The sequence below is a fragment of the Pteropus vampyrus genome, unplaced genomic scaffold (genome assembly GCF_000151845.1).
Source record: "Pteropus vampyrus isolate Shadow unplaced genomic scaffold, Pvam_2.0 Scaffold462, whole genome shotgun sequence".
NCBI lineage: Eukaryota > Metazoa > Chordata > Mammalia > Chiroptera > Pteropodidae > Pteropus > Pteropus vampyrus.
In genome coordinates this window covers 1,019,117-1,040,414 of record NW_011889243.1, presented here as the reverse complement: position 1 = coordinate 1,040,414, position 21,298 = coordinate 1,019,117, and the positions used below count along the sequence as shown (strand labels likewise).

General features: G+C 50.0%; 1 long non-coding RNA gene across 1 annotated transcript; it reads left to right on the top strand.

The window, feature by feature from the left end:
- The first annotated feature begins 335 nt into the window (after nt 1–335).
- On the top strand, nt 336–15,526 carry LOC111732474. Its single transcript, XR_002777569.1, has 3 exons — nt 336–455; nt 8,069–8,142; nt 14,726–15,526. It is a non-coding gene; the product is annotated as an uncharacterized LOC111732474 (long non-coding RNA).
- The last annotated feature ends 5,772 nt before the right edge of the window (nt 15,527–21,298 follow it).

Below are 21,298 nucleotides of genomic sequence, written 5' to 3'. Positions count from 1 at the left end.
CTCTACTCTTGTTCCTCACCAACTGTGCCCTCCCCTCTCTTCCCCCTCCTCCAATACAACACCCTCCTCCCACCTCCACACTGCTATTGTGGGGTGGGAGGAGGGCAGTGTTCTCAACTCTTATGGTCTAGAACTCAGGTTGTGTGCTCAGGTGGCTCGGTGCTCTCTCCAATCTCTCTGAGCCTGAGAGAGGCCCACCCAGGCCAGGATGAGCTTGATAAGACTTTAGGGGCCAGTTAAGATTCTTCTACCCCACTGAGTCTTGTCTTAATGCAGGAGCATTTCAAAAAGACAGCAGTTTCCTTAATCAGTGTCTTGTCCATTCCTTTCAGCATCACTTAAACACCTTGAAATATAAAAGAAAGGGTGCAGGATAGGGGACTTGGCAGCCACTCTGAAAGTCTGAGCCTCAACTTCCTCATCTGGAAAATGGAAACCGTGCTTCATAGACTGAGGTACGTGTTCAAAAAAATCGGTGTGGGAAATTGCTTATAAACTGTAAAAAGCTCTGTACGTATCAGCGGACTGTGAGTTCCTGGAGGCCCTGACCTTGCCCTTCTCTACCCCCAGGGTCATGTGCAGAACTTGTGGAGAGAAGTGACTATTAAGCCTTTGTTGGATGAAGGAAGGTAATCGATACAAGGTGACTCCCCTGGGAGCCTCCACCTGTTTATTAGGCTGTGGTCTGGGAGAGGAGAAATGGTATTAGGGTCTGAAGGAACAGTCTGTCCTTCTGTGGGCTTCCTGGGCAGAGTTAACAAAGTAGCATAGAAGAACTTGGAAGGGAGGTTTTATTCTCACCACCAGGTCTATACAGGCTTCACCAGCACACTCCTCCTCCACCTCACCCCATACACTGATTACTCCTCCTGGCTCTCTGGGAAGGCAAGGTAAAAGGTCAGCTCCCTGAACCTCAGCTCATTACCTACAAGGTTATTAATAACAATGTGGCTCCCTCTAATGAGGCCACACCTGCTATTTACAAATCTCTTTCTTTCCTTGAAGGAGCTCCTTCTTACCCCAGAGGAGGGAGATGTGGTGCTGGCGGCCACCCTACAGGCAGAGAAACAGAGAAGTGTGGCGCTTTTCCCCAAGACACACAGCAGTGTTCTCCCCAATCCTCCCCAGCTATAGACATGGCCTCCTCTGGGGAAGCCCCTGACTGCTATTACAGCACTCTCTGCCCTCTCTACTTCCTTATCCCTCCCCTACTGCCACCCAGCAGAGGAATATCTCAGTGTTGGTAGGTGGGCAAGGCAAGGAGTTCCTACTTGGAGCGTGGCCCTCTGCCAATTGCTCGATAGACATTATGCCAATTAATTCTTAAACCATAAAGGCAGGAGTTTGAATAACAAGTAAACTGAGGTTTGACCTACTGAGCTGTGTGACCTTAGGCAAGCCCATTGACCTCTCAATTTTCTCCTTAGTCAAATGGGCATGATTAGAACATGTCCCAGGGCTTGCGTGGACCCAACAAGTTCACAGCTTCTTTCATAGTAAGCCCTCAACCAGTGATAGCTCTAGAGGAGAAGGAGGGAAGTGCTTGCCCACATAGCCAAGAAATGGAGGAGCTGGGACCCCACCACCCCCACCAGCCTACAAACTCTTCTGATAGAAGGCTCAGGCACAGGGGTGGTCAGGAACTCTCTGCCACCCGACCACTCAGAGCCTGAGGGTTGAGCTGCACCAGTGGCCGGCAACATGGGCTCAGAGTGCCTGTGTTGGATGAGGGCTTGGGGCAGAGCAAGGTCATGGGATCTGATCAGAGTGAGGTGAGCCACTTCCCCAAGTTATACTGGCAAACTAGAGCTTCCTTCTGCAGGGAAGGCCTGGGAGACAGTAAACTTGTTGTCCTGCCATGGTGAGCTGGGAGTGGGGAGCCCCCAAACTCTAGAAGAGCCCCACCCCACCTCCAGAGGAAATCAGTCTCTTAGAGGAGGATCCCAAAGACCGAGAAAGGAGAATGGGCCCCTTTTGAGGACTAAGTCTGCTAGCCTACTGGCTACCACAAAAACAGGAAGGAAGGGAGGGAGGGAAGGAAGGAAGGAAGGAAGGGAGGGAGGAAGGGAGGAAAGGAGGAAGGGAGGAAGGGAGGAAGGGAGGAAGGGAGGAAGGGAGGAAGGGAGGGAGGGAGGAAGGGAGGGAGGGAGGGAAAAGAAAGAAAAGAAAAGATAAAAGCCCACACATAATAATTTTGGGATCTTGGGACCTTCCTACAAGGAAAGGGGGAACTCTCTGATTAATTTACAGCCGGGGTGGATTGACTGTCCTTCCCATTTTTCCTTCCATCAAATATTGCAGATGCCCAGGCTTTATGCTGGCAGTGAGTGGGACCCAGGTGCTGTTTCCCAGTGCAGTGAGAGAGGCAGATGGAAAACAGCCCATGGCTTTTCAGTGTGAGATGCACTTGTGTGGGGATGGGGCTGCTGTGGCCTGAGAGGTCTGAGGAATAGGGGCTGGACCTTGAATCAGGGGAGGGTCCCCCATTCTGGCTGTGCCAGAGCCCAGCCACTGGGAGGTCTGTTGTGGTACTGGAAACAGTGGGAAACAGCCCCTCCCTACCTCCAGAGAGGTCTTTTCAATGCCCTCTTCTGACCCTGTCACCCCCAGCTCGGAGCCTCTTGTAGCTCCTCCCCAGAGCCAGCCAAATTTCCTTGCTGGGTCACACCTCCATGCTTTGGCATATGCTCTCCTTAGCCTCAGCTGCTTTTCCGGCTGTTTCTTTGCTGACTCCAGACTGCCTTCAAGATTCAGCTTAGATCCCTTCCTCCAAGAAGGCTTCCAGAGCTCCAGGCTAGGTTTGATCACCTCTTCTTAGGCCTCATAGTATTCCAAACGCATCTTGGTGCTAGCTGCAGCTCCCTGTGTTAAAATTGCCTGATTACAATCCTGGTTCCCTTACTAGACTGTGAAGGGATCTCCTCCAGGGCAGGACCTGCGTCTTCCTGAGTGCTGTGACTCCAGTGCCCAGCACAGGTCTGAGTCAGGCCATGGTTATGGAGTGCAGGATTCATGGTGAAGGAGGACGCTGTACATCTGAAAGGGAAGAAAGATAGAAAATCCTCCCCAGGCCCAGTAATAAGAGCCTAAAAGGAGCCTCGGCTTCCAAAAGCTTGCTTACAGCTCCTGCACTTGCCCTCTCAGCTTTAGGATCCACAACACCAAAACTCAGGCCAGCCCCTATTTCAACGTGAGAAAACTGAGGCCCAGACAGGTGCATGCCCAGGGGCTGGCAGCACCTCTGACACTGCTTCTCCCTCCCCATCCCACCCCCCAGGCTCAGGATGGAAAAACACCTGGCTGAGCTCCACCTGCATGCCTCATACTGCCTGCAAACCCATCCTTGGAGGCCCCCAGCCTGGGGCGGGGGGTGTGAAGAGGAGGGGGAGCCCCTAAGAAATGGGGAGAGGCTGATGCATTTCCCGCTCAATGTTGCAGCAGGCTGCTCCCCCTACCCGGAGCCTGGACTTTTGCCAGCCTCCCTAATCACCTCCTTTTCTTTTCCCACCTAGAGCCTCTCTCTGGGGATCCCCTCCCCCAGCCTCTGTGCCCTGGGCCAGCAGCACAGCTGTTCCCAGGATAGTGGTTTGGGCCTGGGTGGCCTGTGCCCACAACTCTGACTCTTGCCCAGTGTCCGCCTCGCTTCTGTAGGCCTTTGGCCTCCATCAGGAATTACCTTCCTCCAGCTCTCCAGTTCAAAGGTCTTGGGGGGCTCCTCCTGGCCCTCCGGGGCCCCTTTCCCCAATGCTAGAGTACCCTCCCCTCCTACTGTGGGCAGGCTGGGTGGACTGTCCATGGAAGCCTTCCTAAGGCCAGCCAGCTGAGGCAGTGGGGTCTGGGCCAGGTGGTTGGCTCTTCCCCCTTGTTAGCAGACCTCTGGGGTTTCCGTCACTTAGGGCTGGTTACCAGGCAACGGTGTTGGAGGACTCGCTCTGGCTTGCTGCTGGCACAGTGGCTGCTGATGAGGGGGGAGGTGTAGAGCAAGGCTGGCTGAGGCCAGGGTCACAGTAGGGAAGCTCCAGGGAGGAGTGGGGGAACTGCCTCAACTCTGTAGCCTCAGATACTCCTTGTCATTATCTCAGCTTAGACTCATAGTCCTGCCCCAGTAAAGGAGACTCCAGGGTCCTCCACACAAACACCCACGCTCAGAGCCCTCAGATTTCCAGAAGACTGAGTAGGAGCACAGAGGGACATTTTCTCCTCTTTAGGGATTGGGCTCTGTGGCTCTGTGGCCTTACTGACTGCCACCCTGTGACCTGAGGTGTAGACCATGAGGAGTAAGATTTCCAGTACATAGGGCTTAGGCTTTGAGTTTAAATCTTACTCTGCCTCTCAATGGTTGTGTGACCCTGGACATGATGATTGCCTGTCTGAGCCTCAGTTGCCTCATCTGTAGAATGGGATGATAACCCCTGTCCTATAAGGCAGTGCACAGTATAGAAAATGCTCATTGTAGTGACTGGCACAGGGCCTACTCTCCACACTAGTTCATTTACTTCTTCCAAGCCCTGCTGTGTACTCGGCCCCAAACTTCCCACACTGCAAAGGGGCAGGATTGCAAACTTTACAGATGCTGACAGCCCACACAGGGGCCACTCAGCATTGCCAGGTGACCCAGGAACATGCTATCTTCATGTCCAAGGATATCCTTGTGCCCCCATCCTGCCTTTTTCTCCCTCGATGCCTGCTGACTTGATTTTTTTTAAAATTTAACACTCACATAGCCTTTACTGTGTACCAGGTACTGTTTTAAATGCTTTATGAATATTAATGCCTTTAATTTATAAAATTCATTTAAATAATTAAGTCACTTAACTCATTTATTTTATTAATAATCCATTTAATGTATTAAATAAAGTAGTGCTGAGGTGGATCCAGGGAGATATGATGGGACAGGGGCCTAGGCACACCTCTCTCCCATGCTGGGGTGGCTTCAGCTGTGCTGCTAGGTTGGGCACTAGTCTTACTACGTCTTGCCTGAAAGCCAGGCTGGGCTGGTGTAGCCCACAGGTGGGTCAGAGTTTTAGGAAGAGCAGTGATGGCTAATTAAAACTTCTGCTCAGAGAGGCCCCCTTGGGGCTGGGGTTGCCTCAGTCAGTTCCTCTGGGAAGGAACTCTAATTGGACCCCTGGGCCCTAGTAATGATGCAAGCTCACCAGGCAGAGGATAACAGGCAGGGAGGGAGGGAAAAGGAGGAAAGAAAAAGGTTGGCAAAAAAATAATAACAACCTTCCTCCCATTGTGAGGGTAGTGACTTGGGAGTCCCCAGACTGTCACTTAATTGCTGTGTAACTTTGGATTAGTTGCTTAGCTTCTCTGAGCCTCTGTTTCCTCATTGAAAAATAGAGATAATAAAAACTCCAGCCCTGGAGGGTTGCTGAGAGTAATATGCATGAAAAGTTCCTAGCACAATGCCTGGCTCAGAAGTGGGGACTCATAAAATTGGAAAAATTATTATCATGTTATTAAACCAGTATTATTATTATCATGTTATTAAATTATTAAAAATTGTTATTAAAAATTATTATCATGTTATTAAACTCATAAACTTTCATTCCCATAAAGTCATCTAGCTCTGAAAGCATCCTGGAAAGGAGGAGAGTGGGAACAAGCATTCAATTGGGGAGGTGTTTAGCTTCCCAGCTTTCTCTCCTAATGACCTGGGTCTGGGTCCTGGGCCCCACGAGGGATGTGGAGGAGCAGGAACAGGGGGTGTGGGTGCTAGCGGACATCAGGCAGAAGGTCAAGGAGCAGTCTGGGATGCAGATAGAACCAGAGGCCACAGAACGGAGAGGACCTAATTAGATAGAAAGGAACAGACATGTTTGGTGAGGGGAATGGCCTAAGTAAAGGCCTAGAGACTAAAGAGTTCAGAATGCCATTAGAAGCCACAGGCAGCCAATAGGACTAGAATTGGGGTGAGCTGAGACACCTAGGCCAGTGTGACCGACAGCCACTCTATACCCTGATGAGGCCTGGGGTATGGCCTTAGGCTGCGAAGAGGAGAATATGGAGGGAAGAGGGTGTTCTACCTGTTCATTTTCTGGTTGCAGCAAAGTGGAGCTCACTAATTTTCCTGCCCTCCGTCTGGAGGTCAGTTTCATCCCCTATCTGTGAGGCCTTTATTACAAGTCCATCTCCCTGGGCTCTCCAGCCCCTTTGGGAGGCCACACAGGCCTGTTCTCAGGGGGACAGAGCCCAGGCCAAGGCCCTGACTAGGGCTGGCATGGGGTAGCCCCAGACCCCTCCAAGATGATCCAGCTCAGTGACGTCACCTCTGTTCTCATAGGCTGCTTCTAATGGTACCCAGCCCATGTCTGCCTTGGCTACAGTAGGCCTCAGGATAGGGCAGTGGGCCTCCATCCTCCTTGATGCTCCCCCAGAGCAGAGCATTCTGCCCCTCATGTGCTCCATGAACGCTTCCAACAAGTGTGGCCTCAGAACACAAGTCCTTTTGGATCAGGGCCAGGGCCAGGGCCATGGTGTGGAGGAGACCAGGATGCATTTTAAGGCAGCTGGTCAGCCCTAGTAAATCAATCTTGTAAATAAACACTTTACTCTGGATCTAGGCCTGGGCCCCCCTACTTACTCTGACGGCAGCGCCTTCTGCTTGTGCAGTCCCCACCTCCTGTCAGCCAGGCCATCTGTAGCTCACTTGGCTCCAATTAGCTCAGTAATTAGCACCTCATCAAGCCTGTCTGCCTTTGCACAGCTCCCCTGAGAAGGGGTTTTTGGAGGTCTCCATGACATCAGAGCTTAAGGCTGGGACAGATCCAAGTAGGCCAAGGGGCCAGTCTACAAGGCCCCTGTCAGTCTCCCTGCACCCATGGGTGCCCCTCAGCATTCACTGATGTGTATTTCTCAGCATAGGGTAATGACACCACCTGAGGAACCCCTCAGGGACTGGAAGGCAGAGGAGCCCCACTCAGGACAGGGCTTCTCCAAGCAATCTCTCAGCACCCACACACGCCTCTTCAGCAGCCCTGCTTATTTGGGGACCCCTGATTGGCTGGGATATCAGGGAGATGGGCAGGGGGGAGGATAAGAGGACAGCCAAGTCCCCAAGGTCCCCTAGGGAAGGAGGCAAAACCAGCTGGGGTCAGATCAGGTCAGTGAGGGTAGAGTGGGGTAGGGGTGGCCTGTGGCTGGTAGGGGCAGAGAAGGCCTCCTGCAAGAGATATGAGGCACTGTCAGAGAGTGTGTGAGGCCACAGCACAGCAGAGTGGCTCTAGGGTCAGGCGCAGGCCAACATGTCCCCTAACTAAGCTCAGTTTCCCCACCTTTAACATTAGGACAATAATAGTAATGTCCCCCAGGTTCCAGAGAGATAATAGGAGGCAGGATGTGGGGTAAGCAATAGTGCTATGGGGGTGGGAGGCTAGTGGCAGTGGTGCCCAGGCCATGGGGCAGGAGGTGAGCATCAAGAGAAGACACCTCTTGCCTCCCTTCCCCTGACTCAGATCTGAACTGGCTCAGAGGTCTTGATGGGGAGTGAGGGTCCCATCAAGGTCTGCTCAGGCTTGGGGAGAGGGAGAGCATGTTAGGCCTTGGTAACAAGTATGAATGGCACAGGAGACCCAGACAGGCAGGAATTCAACCTCCCCCAACTGAGGCCTGAAGACTGAGGCAACCTGAGGCTGTGGTCAGTCATGAAACTCAAGCCCAGCTGCAGGAGAGGCAAATAGTCTGCAGCTGGGGAGAGGCGTGGCCAGGGCAGGGCCTGCTTCTCGGGTGAGTCTCCAGTTCAGTACAGAAAAGTCCCACTGCTGCCTCACTGTCCTGGCACTGAAACACCCTGTTAGTGCCTCCTTCCTTAAGATGAGCATCGCCTTCTTAGGAATGCTCTGGTGAAAAAATGGTATCAGCCACTTAATCCAGGCCCAAACCACAACCTGCCATTCATGGCTGAGACCTCGGGCAAGGCCCTTCACCTCTCTGAACTCCAAGTGGGATAATAATCCTGGCCCAAGTTCATGGTGAGGGTCAAGTGCCTAGTGTTTCCACACACTTGAACAGGCCTGGCAGGCAGTAAGCACTCAGGGAGTCTATGTTCTTTCTCCTTTCTCAGAAGCTCTTGGGACCCCGAGAAAGTGCTGGATCGAACTCTGCTTTACCTGCTTTGGAAGAGTTCTGTGAGTCAAGGTGAGAATCCCAGAAAGCCAAAACCACATCCCCCATCTCTCCTCCCTCTAAAAGCTCAATGCTGGAGGGGAGGGGCAGGCAAGTCCTTCCAATAACATCTCCTGTTTTCGTGCCTCTGGCTCCCGGCCCTCCCTTAGCTATCCCAAGCCCAGCTCAGTCCAGCTTACCTCTCATTCCCCAGTCCTATCCTGATTCCTAGGCAATAAGCAGGAAATGTGCCAAGACAATCCTAATATTAGGGACAAAAAACCTTCTTGAGATGGGTTTGTTCGATTAAGGGAAAGGAACTCAAACTCCGTGGCTCCTTATCTCCAGTGGGCAATTAGAGGGGCTCCTGCTGTCCCGGCAGGGTCCGCCTGGCCCACGATGATCCTCTGAGTGGCACCCTCCGGAAGTCCACAGGGGCTTCCTATGACCCACACCTTGGGTGCTATGAGCTGCTGCCATGGTCCTTGTTTATTTCCAGAAGAGGCAGCATGAAGCCCTCGGGGACAAAGGGTTTGTGAAGGCATTTGGGGGCAGGTGGGGAGACTGTACCCATTGCTCAGCTGGCTATGGTGCTGTGAGAGGTGGTAGGGAATGCTGGCAAACCCAAGAAGTGGATCTGGGCTTGGAAATGAAAGGTCTGCCCAGCTTCCTGAGACCCACCTGTCCACATCCCATGTCTTCTGCCCATGAACAGCCCTTTTTACTTCTCAGCCAGAGCCTGCCCAGAATGAGAGGGGCCATCTCTCATCTACCCCTACAACCCCTCTATTCCCCAGCACCCCTATGGACTTCGAGGGGCTCCCTGATTGGCTGTCCCTGTGCTCCAGGGGTCAGTAGGGGTAGAGTGCTACCTACTCCCCAGGGCTGTGGCTGGGAGCCAGTCCCTTGGGAGTCATGACTGTCACTGTGACCTGATATACTTCTACCAGGATGCCAGGCTCCCCACCCTGTGACAAGTCAAGATAGGCCTCACAGAGCAGAATGAGGGCCCCCCTGAACCTGAGAATATGCCTTTGGAGCCAGGGGATTGGAGGGCAGGGGGCCCACACTCTGTGCTAGAGGGGCTGGGGAAGATTGATGCCCAGTCCTCAGCTCAGATCCAGACTCTGCTATTTCTTAGCTCTGTTACTGTAGGCAGGTCATTTCACTTCCCTGAAGCACAGTTTACACAGGTATAAAATTAAGATAATTGCTACCCACCTCATGGGACAATTAAGCAGAATAAGTAAAGCTATGAATTTGAGGAACCCAGCAGGAGCTGGGCTGTGCAGCCAGGGTGCACAGGGGCAGTGTGTGCCAGGGGCTATCTGGCCTGGGACAACCAAGAGCCTCCCCATTATATGCCACCCCAACCCTCACTCAGCCCGAAGCCTTTTCTCCTCTACTCTCCCCACTCCTTGTTCAATCTCCTGCCCAGCCCCGTCCTGTGAACTCTGTCCAGGGCTGTTTACTCTTGTAACAAGGACAATATCAGTCCAGAGCCTGACAATTCATGAAGCTTAGTGGACTATAGTAGACAGCAGTCTCCTGAGCTATGGGTTAGCAGGCTGTTGTGCAGAGGAGGAAGGCAGGTGAAGTGACTTGCTCAAGGTCTCACCACCAGGAAACAGCAGATCCAGGAGTCACACAAGCCTAGGGTTTCTCACTCCCAGCCCAGTGCTCCCGCTGACAGGCCCCAATGGAGCCCTCCCAGCCAGGCCAGACGCCCAGGAGCTTAGAGGACCCAAGAGGAGAACAAGGCTGTGTCCATGCAGAAACACACCCACACTTGGACCGACACAGACCTACAAACAGGGTTCTTCGTTCATTCTTTCCTCCATTCATTCATTTACTCACTCACTGGTTCTTTCTTTCACACTGTCTTTTGTTCTGCCAGGCCTATTATGCCAAGGTGTACATAACCTCTGTGTGTGCCCATAGGACTCACTAACTAGTTACCTAAGGCAGGAGGGCCCTAAAAGACCCCAGCCTCTCCCTCCTGGACCAGAATCAGGAGGTGCTAGGAGGGCATGTGTTGGGGTGAGGGTGTTCAGTCACCAATGCCTGCTCCAACTTTGTCCCCCTATCCCTAGTCCTGTCCTTAGCATCCACTGCTTTGGGGTTTATACTAGGTTCCTCCACCAGACAAGCAAAGGGCAAGTTTGCATCCTGGCTGCACCCAGCTTAACTTGGTAACATCAGGCAAATCACTGGACACGGCTGACCCATTTTCTCATCTCTAAAATGGGAGCTGTTATGCCTTTCTTCTTCTTGTGGAGGGGAGGAAAAAGATCTTGACTGAAAAGCAACTGACCTAGTCCTCACTTTTTCACCCATTCCCACCTGCCAGGAATGGGCTGGCCCTCTACTCCAAACAGCCACCTTGGACAGCTCTAGGAATGAATGAATACCTAGCTCACCCAGCTGGACTCCCTCCCTCCTCCACCCCACCCTCAAGGTGGTCCCATAACATTTTGCAGGGAGACCTCTGCAGGATGATTTCTGCTGGATATCTCCCACTCTCCCACTGTCCCACCCCGTCTAGCCTCCACCTGCTTCTGTAAGGCACTGAGGGCATCTTGTCCCCTCCTTCCCTATTTCCCATCTTTGTTTGAGCTCCACCTGCCTTCTCTTTCACAATCCCCTCTTCTGCCCCGTATGACTCACAGGGGTGGGCACCCAGTTCCCTTCATCTCCTCCTTTACTTCGGCATTGGAGCCCAGGCTGCTACCACCCCACCCCTACCAAACTGGAAGACCGGAACAATCCAGACAGGGGGTTGAGTTCCAGCCACCCCTTGCCTCAGTTTCCTCATCAGTAATTTGGGAATAAAAATACCTAAAGTTATTGTGAATGAAAAAGGGGCTCTGTAATAAATCCGATAAGGTTAGTAACAGAAAGTAACCTCAAAGGGTGATCTGATCATAAATTCCTAACTGGCAAGTCATGGTGGGTAGTCACACCCCAGGCGTATAAAAGGTTTATCTTTGCCTTAAACCAGCCCTATCCATTGTCCTTGTGCATTCTGGGTTAACACACCTTTGAAATGCCTGGAGTAATCTTCTTTTTCAGACCCCTTGGAGGCAGGCGTAACCACCCTCGAGGGAGCACATAATCTTGTTAACTATCCTGTAATCCAATCATAGAGATTTCCCTGCCTTCTTTCTCCCACTTTCAGGTCATCTTCCTTTTGGTCCCTCCTTAACTTCAAATGTATAAAAAGAACTGCAATACTATCATTGCTGGAGCATCTGAGAACTTATTTCCCAGCATGTCATCAGCTTGGCTCAAATAAACTCAGTCAAACTCTCATAAACATTCTCTACAGGTTTGGATGTTCTTACATCAACAGTATGTTGTGAGGCCAAATTAGAAAACCAATATCTCTGGTGTACATGTCAATATAAACAATAGGAATGAAGGGATAAATAAATGAACAAACCCTTGAGTCTGCTCTAACTTCTTTTTTAAAAAATCCTAATTAGCAAACTCAGATGCTCTATTTCTCATATTGTGTCACTCGGTACTCCCATCGTGGGCTGCATATCTGTGTCTTTGAGGTCCCACGTACTGGACACATTTGCAGAGGCGGGCTGCCCCAGAAAGAGATGGGAGGCTGCATTAGGAGTCAGGATGAGGCCTGGAGAGGCCCGATGAGAGTTCCCTGACTCAGGAGAATCTAGAGCAATAGCTCAGGCCTGAGAGTGGGTGGGACCCAAGTGGCTGCTGCCTGAAAGGCCTCACGTCTTCAGCATTCTATCATTCAGCAGAGGCTCCACGCAGAGTAGCTGCCAGCTTACATGGACTGGGAAAAGGCACCACTCTGGGCACACAGAGCTTTGTGCCAGAGTGCCGGAACATGTGCTAGGTTTCAGGAACTAGAAGCCATTTTGGCTGGATACCGTAGTGCATTACCCAGCCTGCAACTGGCAGGAAACCAGTGACTTCTCTGGTAACTCTGAAGATGGCTGAGTGGCTTATGTTTCTCCAAGTAGACTTCCCATTCAGCAGCTCACCCTGTGCCCATGGCCTCCATGCCCACACTTTCCATAGCTGGAACTCCCTACACCTCCCCAGCCCTTAGACCTTTAGCGCCTCAGTGGACTGGCACAGAGCAGTGTCGGTGATAGGCTTTGGCCTAAGGTCAGGATGAAGGAGAAAAACAACATCCTAGCTAAGCACAAGCAGCACAGACCAATCAAATGCTGGCTTTCTTATTTTAAAACCCATCAGCTGTTTCCTGTCCTGCCACACCCCATTCAGGTCACAGCTTGCTGACTTCTTCTTGGGTTCCACTCCCCACCCCTGTCTGAAATGCTTGTTCTCCCATTCTCATTTGTAGCAATTTAGCCTTCCACCCCCACCCCTGCAAACCAGATGTGTCTCCACATTTCTGAGCCCACCCAGGCAGCTTGCTATGCTAGGGCACCTATCAACCCAAACCGCAACAACCTTCAGCTGCAGTTTATCTTTTAACAAGTTGCGCCCACTCTTAGACAGTGTCCCCTTGCCCACCCACATAGAGAAACGGACAAAGAATGATAGATTTATTCTTCCGGGATTTTTTTTTCTTCTCCATGGGTATGGTCACATTCTCATCTTGTCATTTTTAATCTGTTAAAGACAATATCAGACACATTTTAGATTGTGAGCACATGTCACAGGTTTATCATAAACTGGTTAGCAAAGGAACTAGTCGAGGAAAACAAAACACATCAGCTTCCTCTGGAATCATGGCAGAAGCTGTGTAATAAAGTGATCTGGAGCACAAACATTAAAGTTGGGCTACCTGGTTTCAATCCCAGTTTTGCTCCTTTCTAGCTGTGTGACCGTGAACAAGTTTACGTAACTTCTCTGTGCCTCCATTTCTTCACCCATGAACAATGGATAATAATAGTACTTCTTCATAGGGTTGTTGTTGTGCCTGAAAGCTAATTGAATTCAAATTAAATGAATTAATAGATATAAGCTACTAGCACAGTGTCTGGCACACAATATGCATGATAAGAGTGTTAGATATTATGAGCAAGTTTATGTAGAGAAGAAAAAGGAACATTAGATAAGGTTGTTTAACTATGTACAGGTCTGGTTAGCTTTACAGGGCTGTAAAGCTGTCACTTTTATATCAGCTGCATGGGTTAAACCTGGGTCACACCAACCAGGACAGTCCTTCCAAATTTCCAGGTGTGGGCTATTAATCAGAAATACCAGCTGCGGAAGTTTTTTGTTGTTTGGTTTTGGTTTTGGGTCTGGGATATCTTTGTCTGGGATATCTTTGTTTCTTAGACTCCAGACCATATCCCTGTTTGATTATTAGGAACATCATTTAATCAAGCGGAGCCTGGGGAGCGGGAGGTGGCAAAGAGGATGAGGGAGCTGAGAAGCCTGTGCCATCACAGCCAGGTGGTGCTGGTAGAGGGCCCTGCTGCTACTTAGGAGGTGCTGGGTAGTGAGGCCCGGAACTAGGCAACTGAAAGCCTCGTCTGTGGTCTTGGCCATGGGAACAGCTCTCAAGGGCCAGCCATAGTTTCTAGCCACTGACCACACTGTCTTCTGAACTGCATGGCTTGCATGGAGCTCCTTCCCTGAGTTCCCAGAGTGCTGGCAGGCTCCAGAACCCACTGGCCAGCCTTCTTCTGGCTTGAGTGTCCTGTGGAGGAGGGGAAGACTGCAGGAAGACCCAGCCAGGCTGAGCTGGGAGCCAAGAGGGGCTTGGCAGCTTCCCAAGGACTGGCACAGTGCCTCCTCCTTCTCCACCCCTGACTGCCCAAGCTGGTCAGGACCTGGCACAGAGCATTCAGTTAATAAAGCTGTATTGATGTTACCTGGTAAAAGCAAACCTGAAGACACAAGATCAGCTGACAGCTATCCAATAGAAATATAATACCAGCCACATGTTTTTAAAAAATTTTCTAGTAGACACAAAAAAGTAAAAAGAAAAAAGTGAAATTAATTTTAATGAGATATTTTAATACAATTTATCAAAAATATTGTTTCACATATAATCAATCTATGAAGTTATTAATATCTTTCATCTCATGCTAAGTCTTTGACATCCTGTGTGTATTATATACTTGCACATATCAATGAGGACTAACCACTGTAGAGGAGGAAGAAACTTTTCCTTTTAGGTTCAGTTACTGGGGACTGCGAATTAAACTGACAAAAGACAGATTAACAGGGGGAAAAGTGTATTTCGTATGTACATAGGAGCAAAGAAAGTAGCTGCCTTGTTAAATGATTAAAGTTAGGAAAAGAGTGGGGAGAAATAACTTCTATGGAAAAACAAATAGATTTCTTTAGGAGGACAAATGACTTTTCTAAACCTTCCATCTGGAAGATAAGGTTTGTGATAATATTTGTCTATGGGTATGAATGGTCTCTCATCTTCAGGGCAGTAAAACTGGAGAGGGGATTCATGGCAGCCTCATTTCCCAGAAGTTGCTGCTTTTAGTCAGATAAGAGAAGATCCCAAGAGACTTTTTCTACATCTGTTGCATCTCAAATGTCTTCATCTTAAAATAATCTCATGCCAACTCTGGAATTCCTAGGGGGTCCTCACACGACATTTCAAGTGCCCAATAACCACATATGGTTACTTTATCGTACTGCGCAGGTGCCGAATCACCGCATAGTGAAGTCCCAGCCCGCCTCGCCGCCGCCGCTGCCCCAGGCTCAGAACGGATCTCGACTTCCCTAACTGGGAGGCACAGAAAGCTAACACAGCGCCCTGGTTTCACAAACCGAGGCGCAGTTCCTACGCGGTCACTGCAGAACCCCCACCCTCGAGCCGAACCGGGTTTCAACCAAGTCCCAGGAGCCTCTGGAGAAAACTTGGAGGCCTTCCTGTCCTGGCGGCCCGGGGAAGGAGGCGCGTCGCCAGCCCTCTGCTCCTTGGCCACGGCGGCAGGCAAGGACCGCCGGGACGGGAAGCTCCCGGGAACCCTGATGTAACTCGGCACCTGGCTTGCAGGAGAAACCCCCAGGGCTGCTGCCGCCTGTTTACTGCAGCTGGAAGTGAAGAGGGTGGAGCCCCAGCCGCCCCGCCCCGGCCCCCGGAGCTTCCCACCCCTAGTTCAGGGCGCGCTATAAGGTCCTCCGGGGGATCCAAGGGTCTTGATCCCGGTTACAGAACCCCGGCGGGTCGCTCGGCTCCCGCGGGGATTGGTCTTGTTTCAGCATAAGATCTGGAGCAGTGGCGGTGCCAAGGGGTGACTCCGAAAGGGCCTGAGCCCTAAAGCAACTCAAAGTAACATTCGAACCAAATAAAAAACTGGAGCTTGCTATGCCCGCTCAGCTTCAAGACAAGGGCCCTCGGAACTGAACGTACCAGCGTCTGCACTGCAGTGGTGGCAAGTCCTCACATCTCTGTAGTCTCAGTTTCCTTCTCTGTACAATGGAGAGCACGTTGACATGACACTGTCTGATTCTAGGCCTCGTGGGGAGCACTTCTCTAGGCCCTCCAAAAGTCTACTTCAGGGGAAAAAACTCCAGCATTTCCTAGGGGCCCTTCTTAATTTGCTTGCATGGAGAGTTTGCTCTTGATTAGAAAAAGTTGTTAACACCCTGGAGGGTTAAAGGGCAGAATTGCCTAGGGGCTGAGACTTAATGTGGCCTCCAAACTCTCTTAACTGCATCTGCTCTCAGCCCCCTCCATGCCCAGGCCTGGCCCACTAGGGCCAGTGAAGGAGAGGAGTGCCTGCACTCACAGCATACACCCTAGCTGAGCTCCCAGGCCAGACACAGGCCTTGGACCCCCAAGGGAGAGGCAGAAGTCAAGACAGAGTGTGGCTGGATGACAATGAGTCCGAATGGAGCCCAAGGTTGGGGCAGTGCTGATGCCAGCAAGAACTCCAGCAGCTGTGGCCTGTGCCCACTGCAAGGGTTCTCCCTCCCAAACTCTCAGTGCCCTGGTGAGGCAGGCAAGCTGAGTCCAGATGAGAGATCTGAGAGTCAGAGAGAGCAGGGTAGCCCCAGGTCACCCAGCGAGTTGGTGACAGAGCTGCAATTAGGACCCAGGCCCCTGCTTCCAAGTCTCTCATGCTCCCACTCCTGAGAGGCCAGAGCCCCGTGAACAGGAGCACTTGGAGGCCAGGTCTGAGCTAGGCAAGGCAGGAGAGTCTATATTTGGACAGAGTGTAGAGTAGGAGGGGCTCTCTGAGCTGGGAAGAAGAGAGGGAGGTTTCCTGGGAAGAAAACAGCCTGGTAGAGCTGTAAGAAGCAAGGGTACGAGAGGTCTGGCCAGAGATGAGGGTCTGGGGGTTAGTTGGGGACTAGCAACTAGTCCAGGTCAGTGAGGGTCAAGGGAAATTCTTGAGTAGTGGTGGCAGACCAGATGCAGGATGGGACACTGTTGGTTTTGGGGCTAAACTTTCTGATTCTGCCTCCACCTCAGGTTCTCCCATTTCCCAGCTCTTGGGTGTGTTTTCTTCTTTCTGTGGGCCTCAGTTTCCTCATCCACAAAATGGGATCAGCTCCCTGTTCTGCTCGTGACTGAGAAGATGCTTTGTGACTGGGCTTGACATGCTTGAGTGTGTGAGGGGCTCATATACAAATGTGACAAAGAGAATGGTGTCAGGGAAGACCTCTCCTAGCGGTATCTCCCTCCCTTGGATTCACTGGCCCCAGAGGGAGAGGCCCCATGCACTTGCCCCGCCCCCAACCCTGCCAGCATGTCTAGCAAATATTTGTGCCTCTGATTTAGTCAGTGGCTGCTAGAATGTTCTGTCCTGCTTCTCATGGCCCTTTCAGGCTTCCAGGCTTCTGCCTCAGACTGTAAAGATCCTGGAAGAGGACAAAGTGCAGGGCTGGGACTTCTGGGTCCTTCCCTGAACTCCCCTCCTGCCTAATCCTCCTGAAATCCATCGTTCCAGTTTTTTCCTGAAGTTCAGAACCCTGTGCTTGGCACTGTGCAGGGACAAGAGATATGTAGTTCTAAAGAGGCTCTCCTAAGAGCTAGGACTTTGGGTCCAAATGCGAGCCCAGCAGTTGGCTTGCTCTGTGGTCTTGGGTGAGTCAGGTTACCTCTCTGAGCTAGCTCCCTCATCTCTGAAATGGCAATGACATGGTTTGGGTCAGTGTCTGGAACTTAGTAATTGTTTTCTTCCCTAGCCTTTCTTCCATGGCTCTGCACTGTCCCCTAGAAGTTTGGGCCTGCCCAGTTTAGCCAATAAAAATAGCAAGAGTAAGAAGTTTTCAGCATTATTAGTGCTCTGTACAATAATGTTCCAGTAAATGTCTAACAACCAGCTCTTTAAAAAAGTCCTGTTTTGTAGTATCTGCCTGATTTCTGTGTTGATATTTTTGCCATGGCCCTTTCTAGCTTCAAACAGGACATAACTGAATGCGGAATCAGGAGCCAGTGAGCTAGCTCAGCACAACACTGGAGACAGGATTGGCTACATGATTTGCCAGGCCTAGTGCAAAATGAAATCGCAGGGTCCCTTGTTCAAGAAGGAGAGGAAATCTTTTTTCTTTTTTCTATGATTTCTGTCTCAATCCATCATAATGTTCTTTTTATTTATGTAATGTCACACTTCTTCCAGCACGGGGATACTCACAGGGCAAGTGCAGACCCTGACAGATGGGGGTGGGCAAGCCCCAAGACTTGGCAAGCACATATAGGGCCCACTGACTACCAGGTTGTCCCTCTCGCCAGCCACCAGACAAGTGCCACAGGAAGTGGAGTAGGCATCTTACATTTCCACAGGCCCGCAGTCCCAACCTGTGACCCAGGATCCGAGCGAGGATGCTCAGAACCTGGGTATGAGTGGAGAGAGGCTTGCCCTGTCCAAGTAGCCCTGCCGAAGGCGCCTTATTGCTTCCAATCAAGGGAAAGATGGCCAGTGGTTGCAGGGTGAGGAGGAGGAGGAAGAGGCCAGGTGGAGCTGATGTAATGGAGGATGAGGGAGCCGGCAGCCAAGAACTTGTTCCAGGGAGGCAGAGAGGTGACAAGAGGCTGGACCACACTGTGAGCAGGAGGCTCCAAGCCTCCGGCATGGGCTCTATTACCCCACTGGACTTGACTTACGAGGCACAACTTCAAAGGTAAAATTCAGTTCCATCCCAGTGCATTTAACCAAGTTCAGGGCCCTTCTGAGGGCAGGGCCTTGTGAGCTGCTCTGCTCTCAGACCCAGGAAGAGAAGAGTAGCTTCACAACATCCTCCCTGAGCAACTTCAGTCCTTACATCACAGATACCTGGATATGCTGAGGGTAGGACAGGCCAAAGAGACTCACACATCCCTTCCTTAGAGAGAATCTCCACGTTGGGGGAAGCATTCACAGGGCATTGCGTCTTAGCAAAACTTGTTAAACAAATGGGTTACAGCCTTGTTATGGAACATTTATCATCGATCATTTGTATCATCTCTTTCAGTTTATATGTGCACTGTGCCACTTTTCTCTTTTTGAAAATACTGTCTAAAAATGTGTCTTTTGCTTCTAAACAAATGAAAGATAACATTTTCAAACCCCTAATTCACTGCCCACCTGCACAACATACAATGGTCTGCCTTCATTGGTCTGTAGAGACTTAAAAGTTTTCTCCATATTGATATTTATCCTGGGAATTTAAGCCAAATATTGACCCAGTTTTAGCAAATTTAGAACAGTAGCTTCTTGGCTGAAAAGAAAATGTTTTTACTTATTAAGTATGTTTGTTTGTTCCCTTGAGGGGAATGACCGTGGTGTTCCAGGCATATACTTCCTGATAAGGAGAATTTGGAAGGGGCACTTCTCACACCACACAGGCCCCAGCCCAGAGTGGTGGCATGGGTTTAGTTTTCCAGGAGTGGCCACATACTCTGGGCCAGCTGCTGGAGGGAGCATCTCGCCAGGGAGGAGGGCAGAAAAGTGCAGACAAAGGATAAGAGGACCCCACTCTACGTTCCCCTGAGCTCTGTCCAGATGATGACCTGCTATGGGAGCCCAGACTCAGCCAATGAACTTGCTGGCTGTGCTGCACGGATGAGAGGAAAGGGGACCGCGCTGTTTCAGATGAGCACTCCCATCACACAGAAATATCCAGGCAGGAAGCATGAAGTGTATGTGGGTTAAATGGCCACAAACCACTTTATAGCAGATTGAGAAAACCTGCATGGTTAAGGAACAATGGGCATCCCTCTGGCATATTCTTTAATTGGCTTACTCATAGATATTGAAATCGTAAGGTGTTTTGAGTCTAAACCAGGCCCCTCCTCCTCTTTGGTGCTCTTGGGCAAGTTCGAGCGCATATCCAAGCTCAGTTTCTCCATCTGTAAAATGGGAAAGTGATGCATATCTTCAAGGTTGTGGTCAGGATTAAACAAAATGCATGCGTGTATGTTTATGTTTATATGTCAAACATAAAGCCACTGCTACAATAAAAGATAGTAATAGGGTTAGCTATTATTATTATTATCATCATCAATCAAATAGGACAGACAGGGTCTGATTCACTGCTGGGTCCCCGATGCACAGTAGGTGGTACTGGGGAATGTAAATTAAACTTTTGGGCCTAGGCTGCGCTGCATTGTGAGAATGGCTTGTGGGAATGTGGCCACAGGCAGGAGAAGATGAAGGTGTGCGTGAACTGCTGCCTTCCTCCCCAAAGAACAGTCAGGACTGGAGTAGGGGGCCTTGTGGGGGGAGGGGCATCCTCAGTCAGCTCCCTCATTTCACAGATGGAGAAACAGTGTGTTAACCTGCAGTGAATGCATTACCTTAATTTTACTGGCTTCAAAGTAATTTTGGAATGCAACCAGAAAAGCTTCTGAGGGTGCAAATCTTTGCTACCCTCAGCGATCTGCTTTATTGCTCTTGGCCTACACACCTCCAACATTGGGCCACTCTCAACTTTTAGAGTTGGATAAAATACCACGTCACAAGACATGGATCCAGCCACCAAGGAGCTTGGTGGTGAACCCCAAAGCATGGGTACTTTTGTTTCCCAGGGTGAATCTTGCCCAGTGGGAAACATGGGCTTCCCATCTCTTTAGACTGTTCCTTCTTGCAGAGCCCTCTGGACACAGTCAAAGAGTGCTGAATGACCTGCTGAGTCTCACTGAGGCTTGTGAAGCTGTAGCCAGCACACTGACCCATCACGCGTTGCATTCCACCTTTTCTGGCCTTACTTTCCTTTTCTTCACCCTCATTGCCCTGGGCTTGCTCCTCCCAAAGAAAGTACAGTAGTCTCCCCTTATCTGAGGGTGATACGTTCCAAGTGGATGCCTGAAAATGCCGTGGATAGTACCAAACCCTACATGTACTATGTTTTTCCTATACATACATGCCTATAAGTTTAATTTATAAGTTAGGCAGAATAAGAGATTAACAACAACAATAATGAAATAGAACAATTATAACAATATATTATAATAAAAGTTATATGTACATGGTCTCTCTCAAAATATCTTACTGCACTATATTCACCTTTTCACTTAAAGGAAGCACTTTATACTTTCTCTTTGGTGTAGCTGATTTGCCAGCATCATAGTCTTGCACTTTAGGGCTATTGTTAAGTAAGTAAGCATTGTGATACCAAGACAGTCGATTTGATAACAGAGACAGCTACAAATTGACTAATGGTTGGGTAGTATATACAGTGTGGATACACTGGACAAAGGGATGATTTATATCCCGGGTGGAATGGAGTGGGATAGCTCGAGATTTCATCACGCTCCTCAGAGCTGTATGTAATTTAAAGCTTATAAATTGTTTATTTCTGGACTTTTTCATTTAATATTTTTGGATCTTGGTTGACTGAGGGTAACTGAAAGTGCGCAAAGTGAAACCACAGATAATGGGGGCATACTGTATTAGCACTTCCATTCTTGCATCAAGCTCTTTTTCAGAGGACCCGGGATAAGGTAAGATTGCATTTTTAAATTATTCATATTTATTACAGAATTTTCAACATAAAAGATCCTGTATAGAATTATCCTATCCATTTAGATAACAGTCTGTTAACGGGACATCACACATTCACATTTCTTTGGGGCAGGAGTAAAAGGACCACAGTACCTTAAGCTGTAGGTAGATGCCATAGTGATTCACTTTGCCGGTGTGAGTGCTCTCTCTTGCCCACAATGGTGCTCCCTAGAATGTTATTCCGCTTCAGATTTGGGCTGAAGCTCTAAATAGCAATGCTCAGAGCGTCCTGCCAGAGATTTGCCCTTTCTTTCAAACTTTTTTGTGCATGTTGCCGAGAA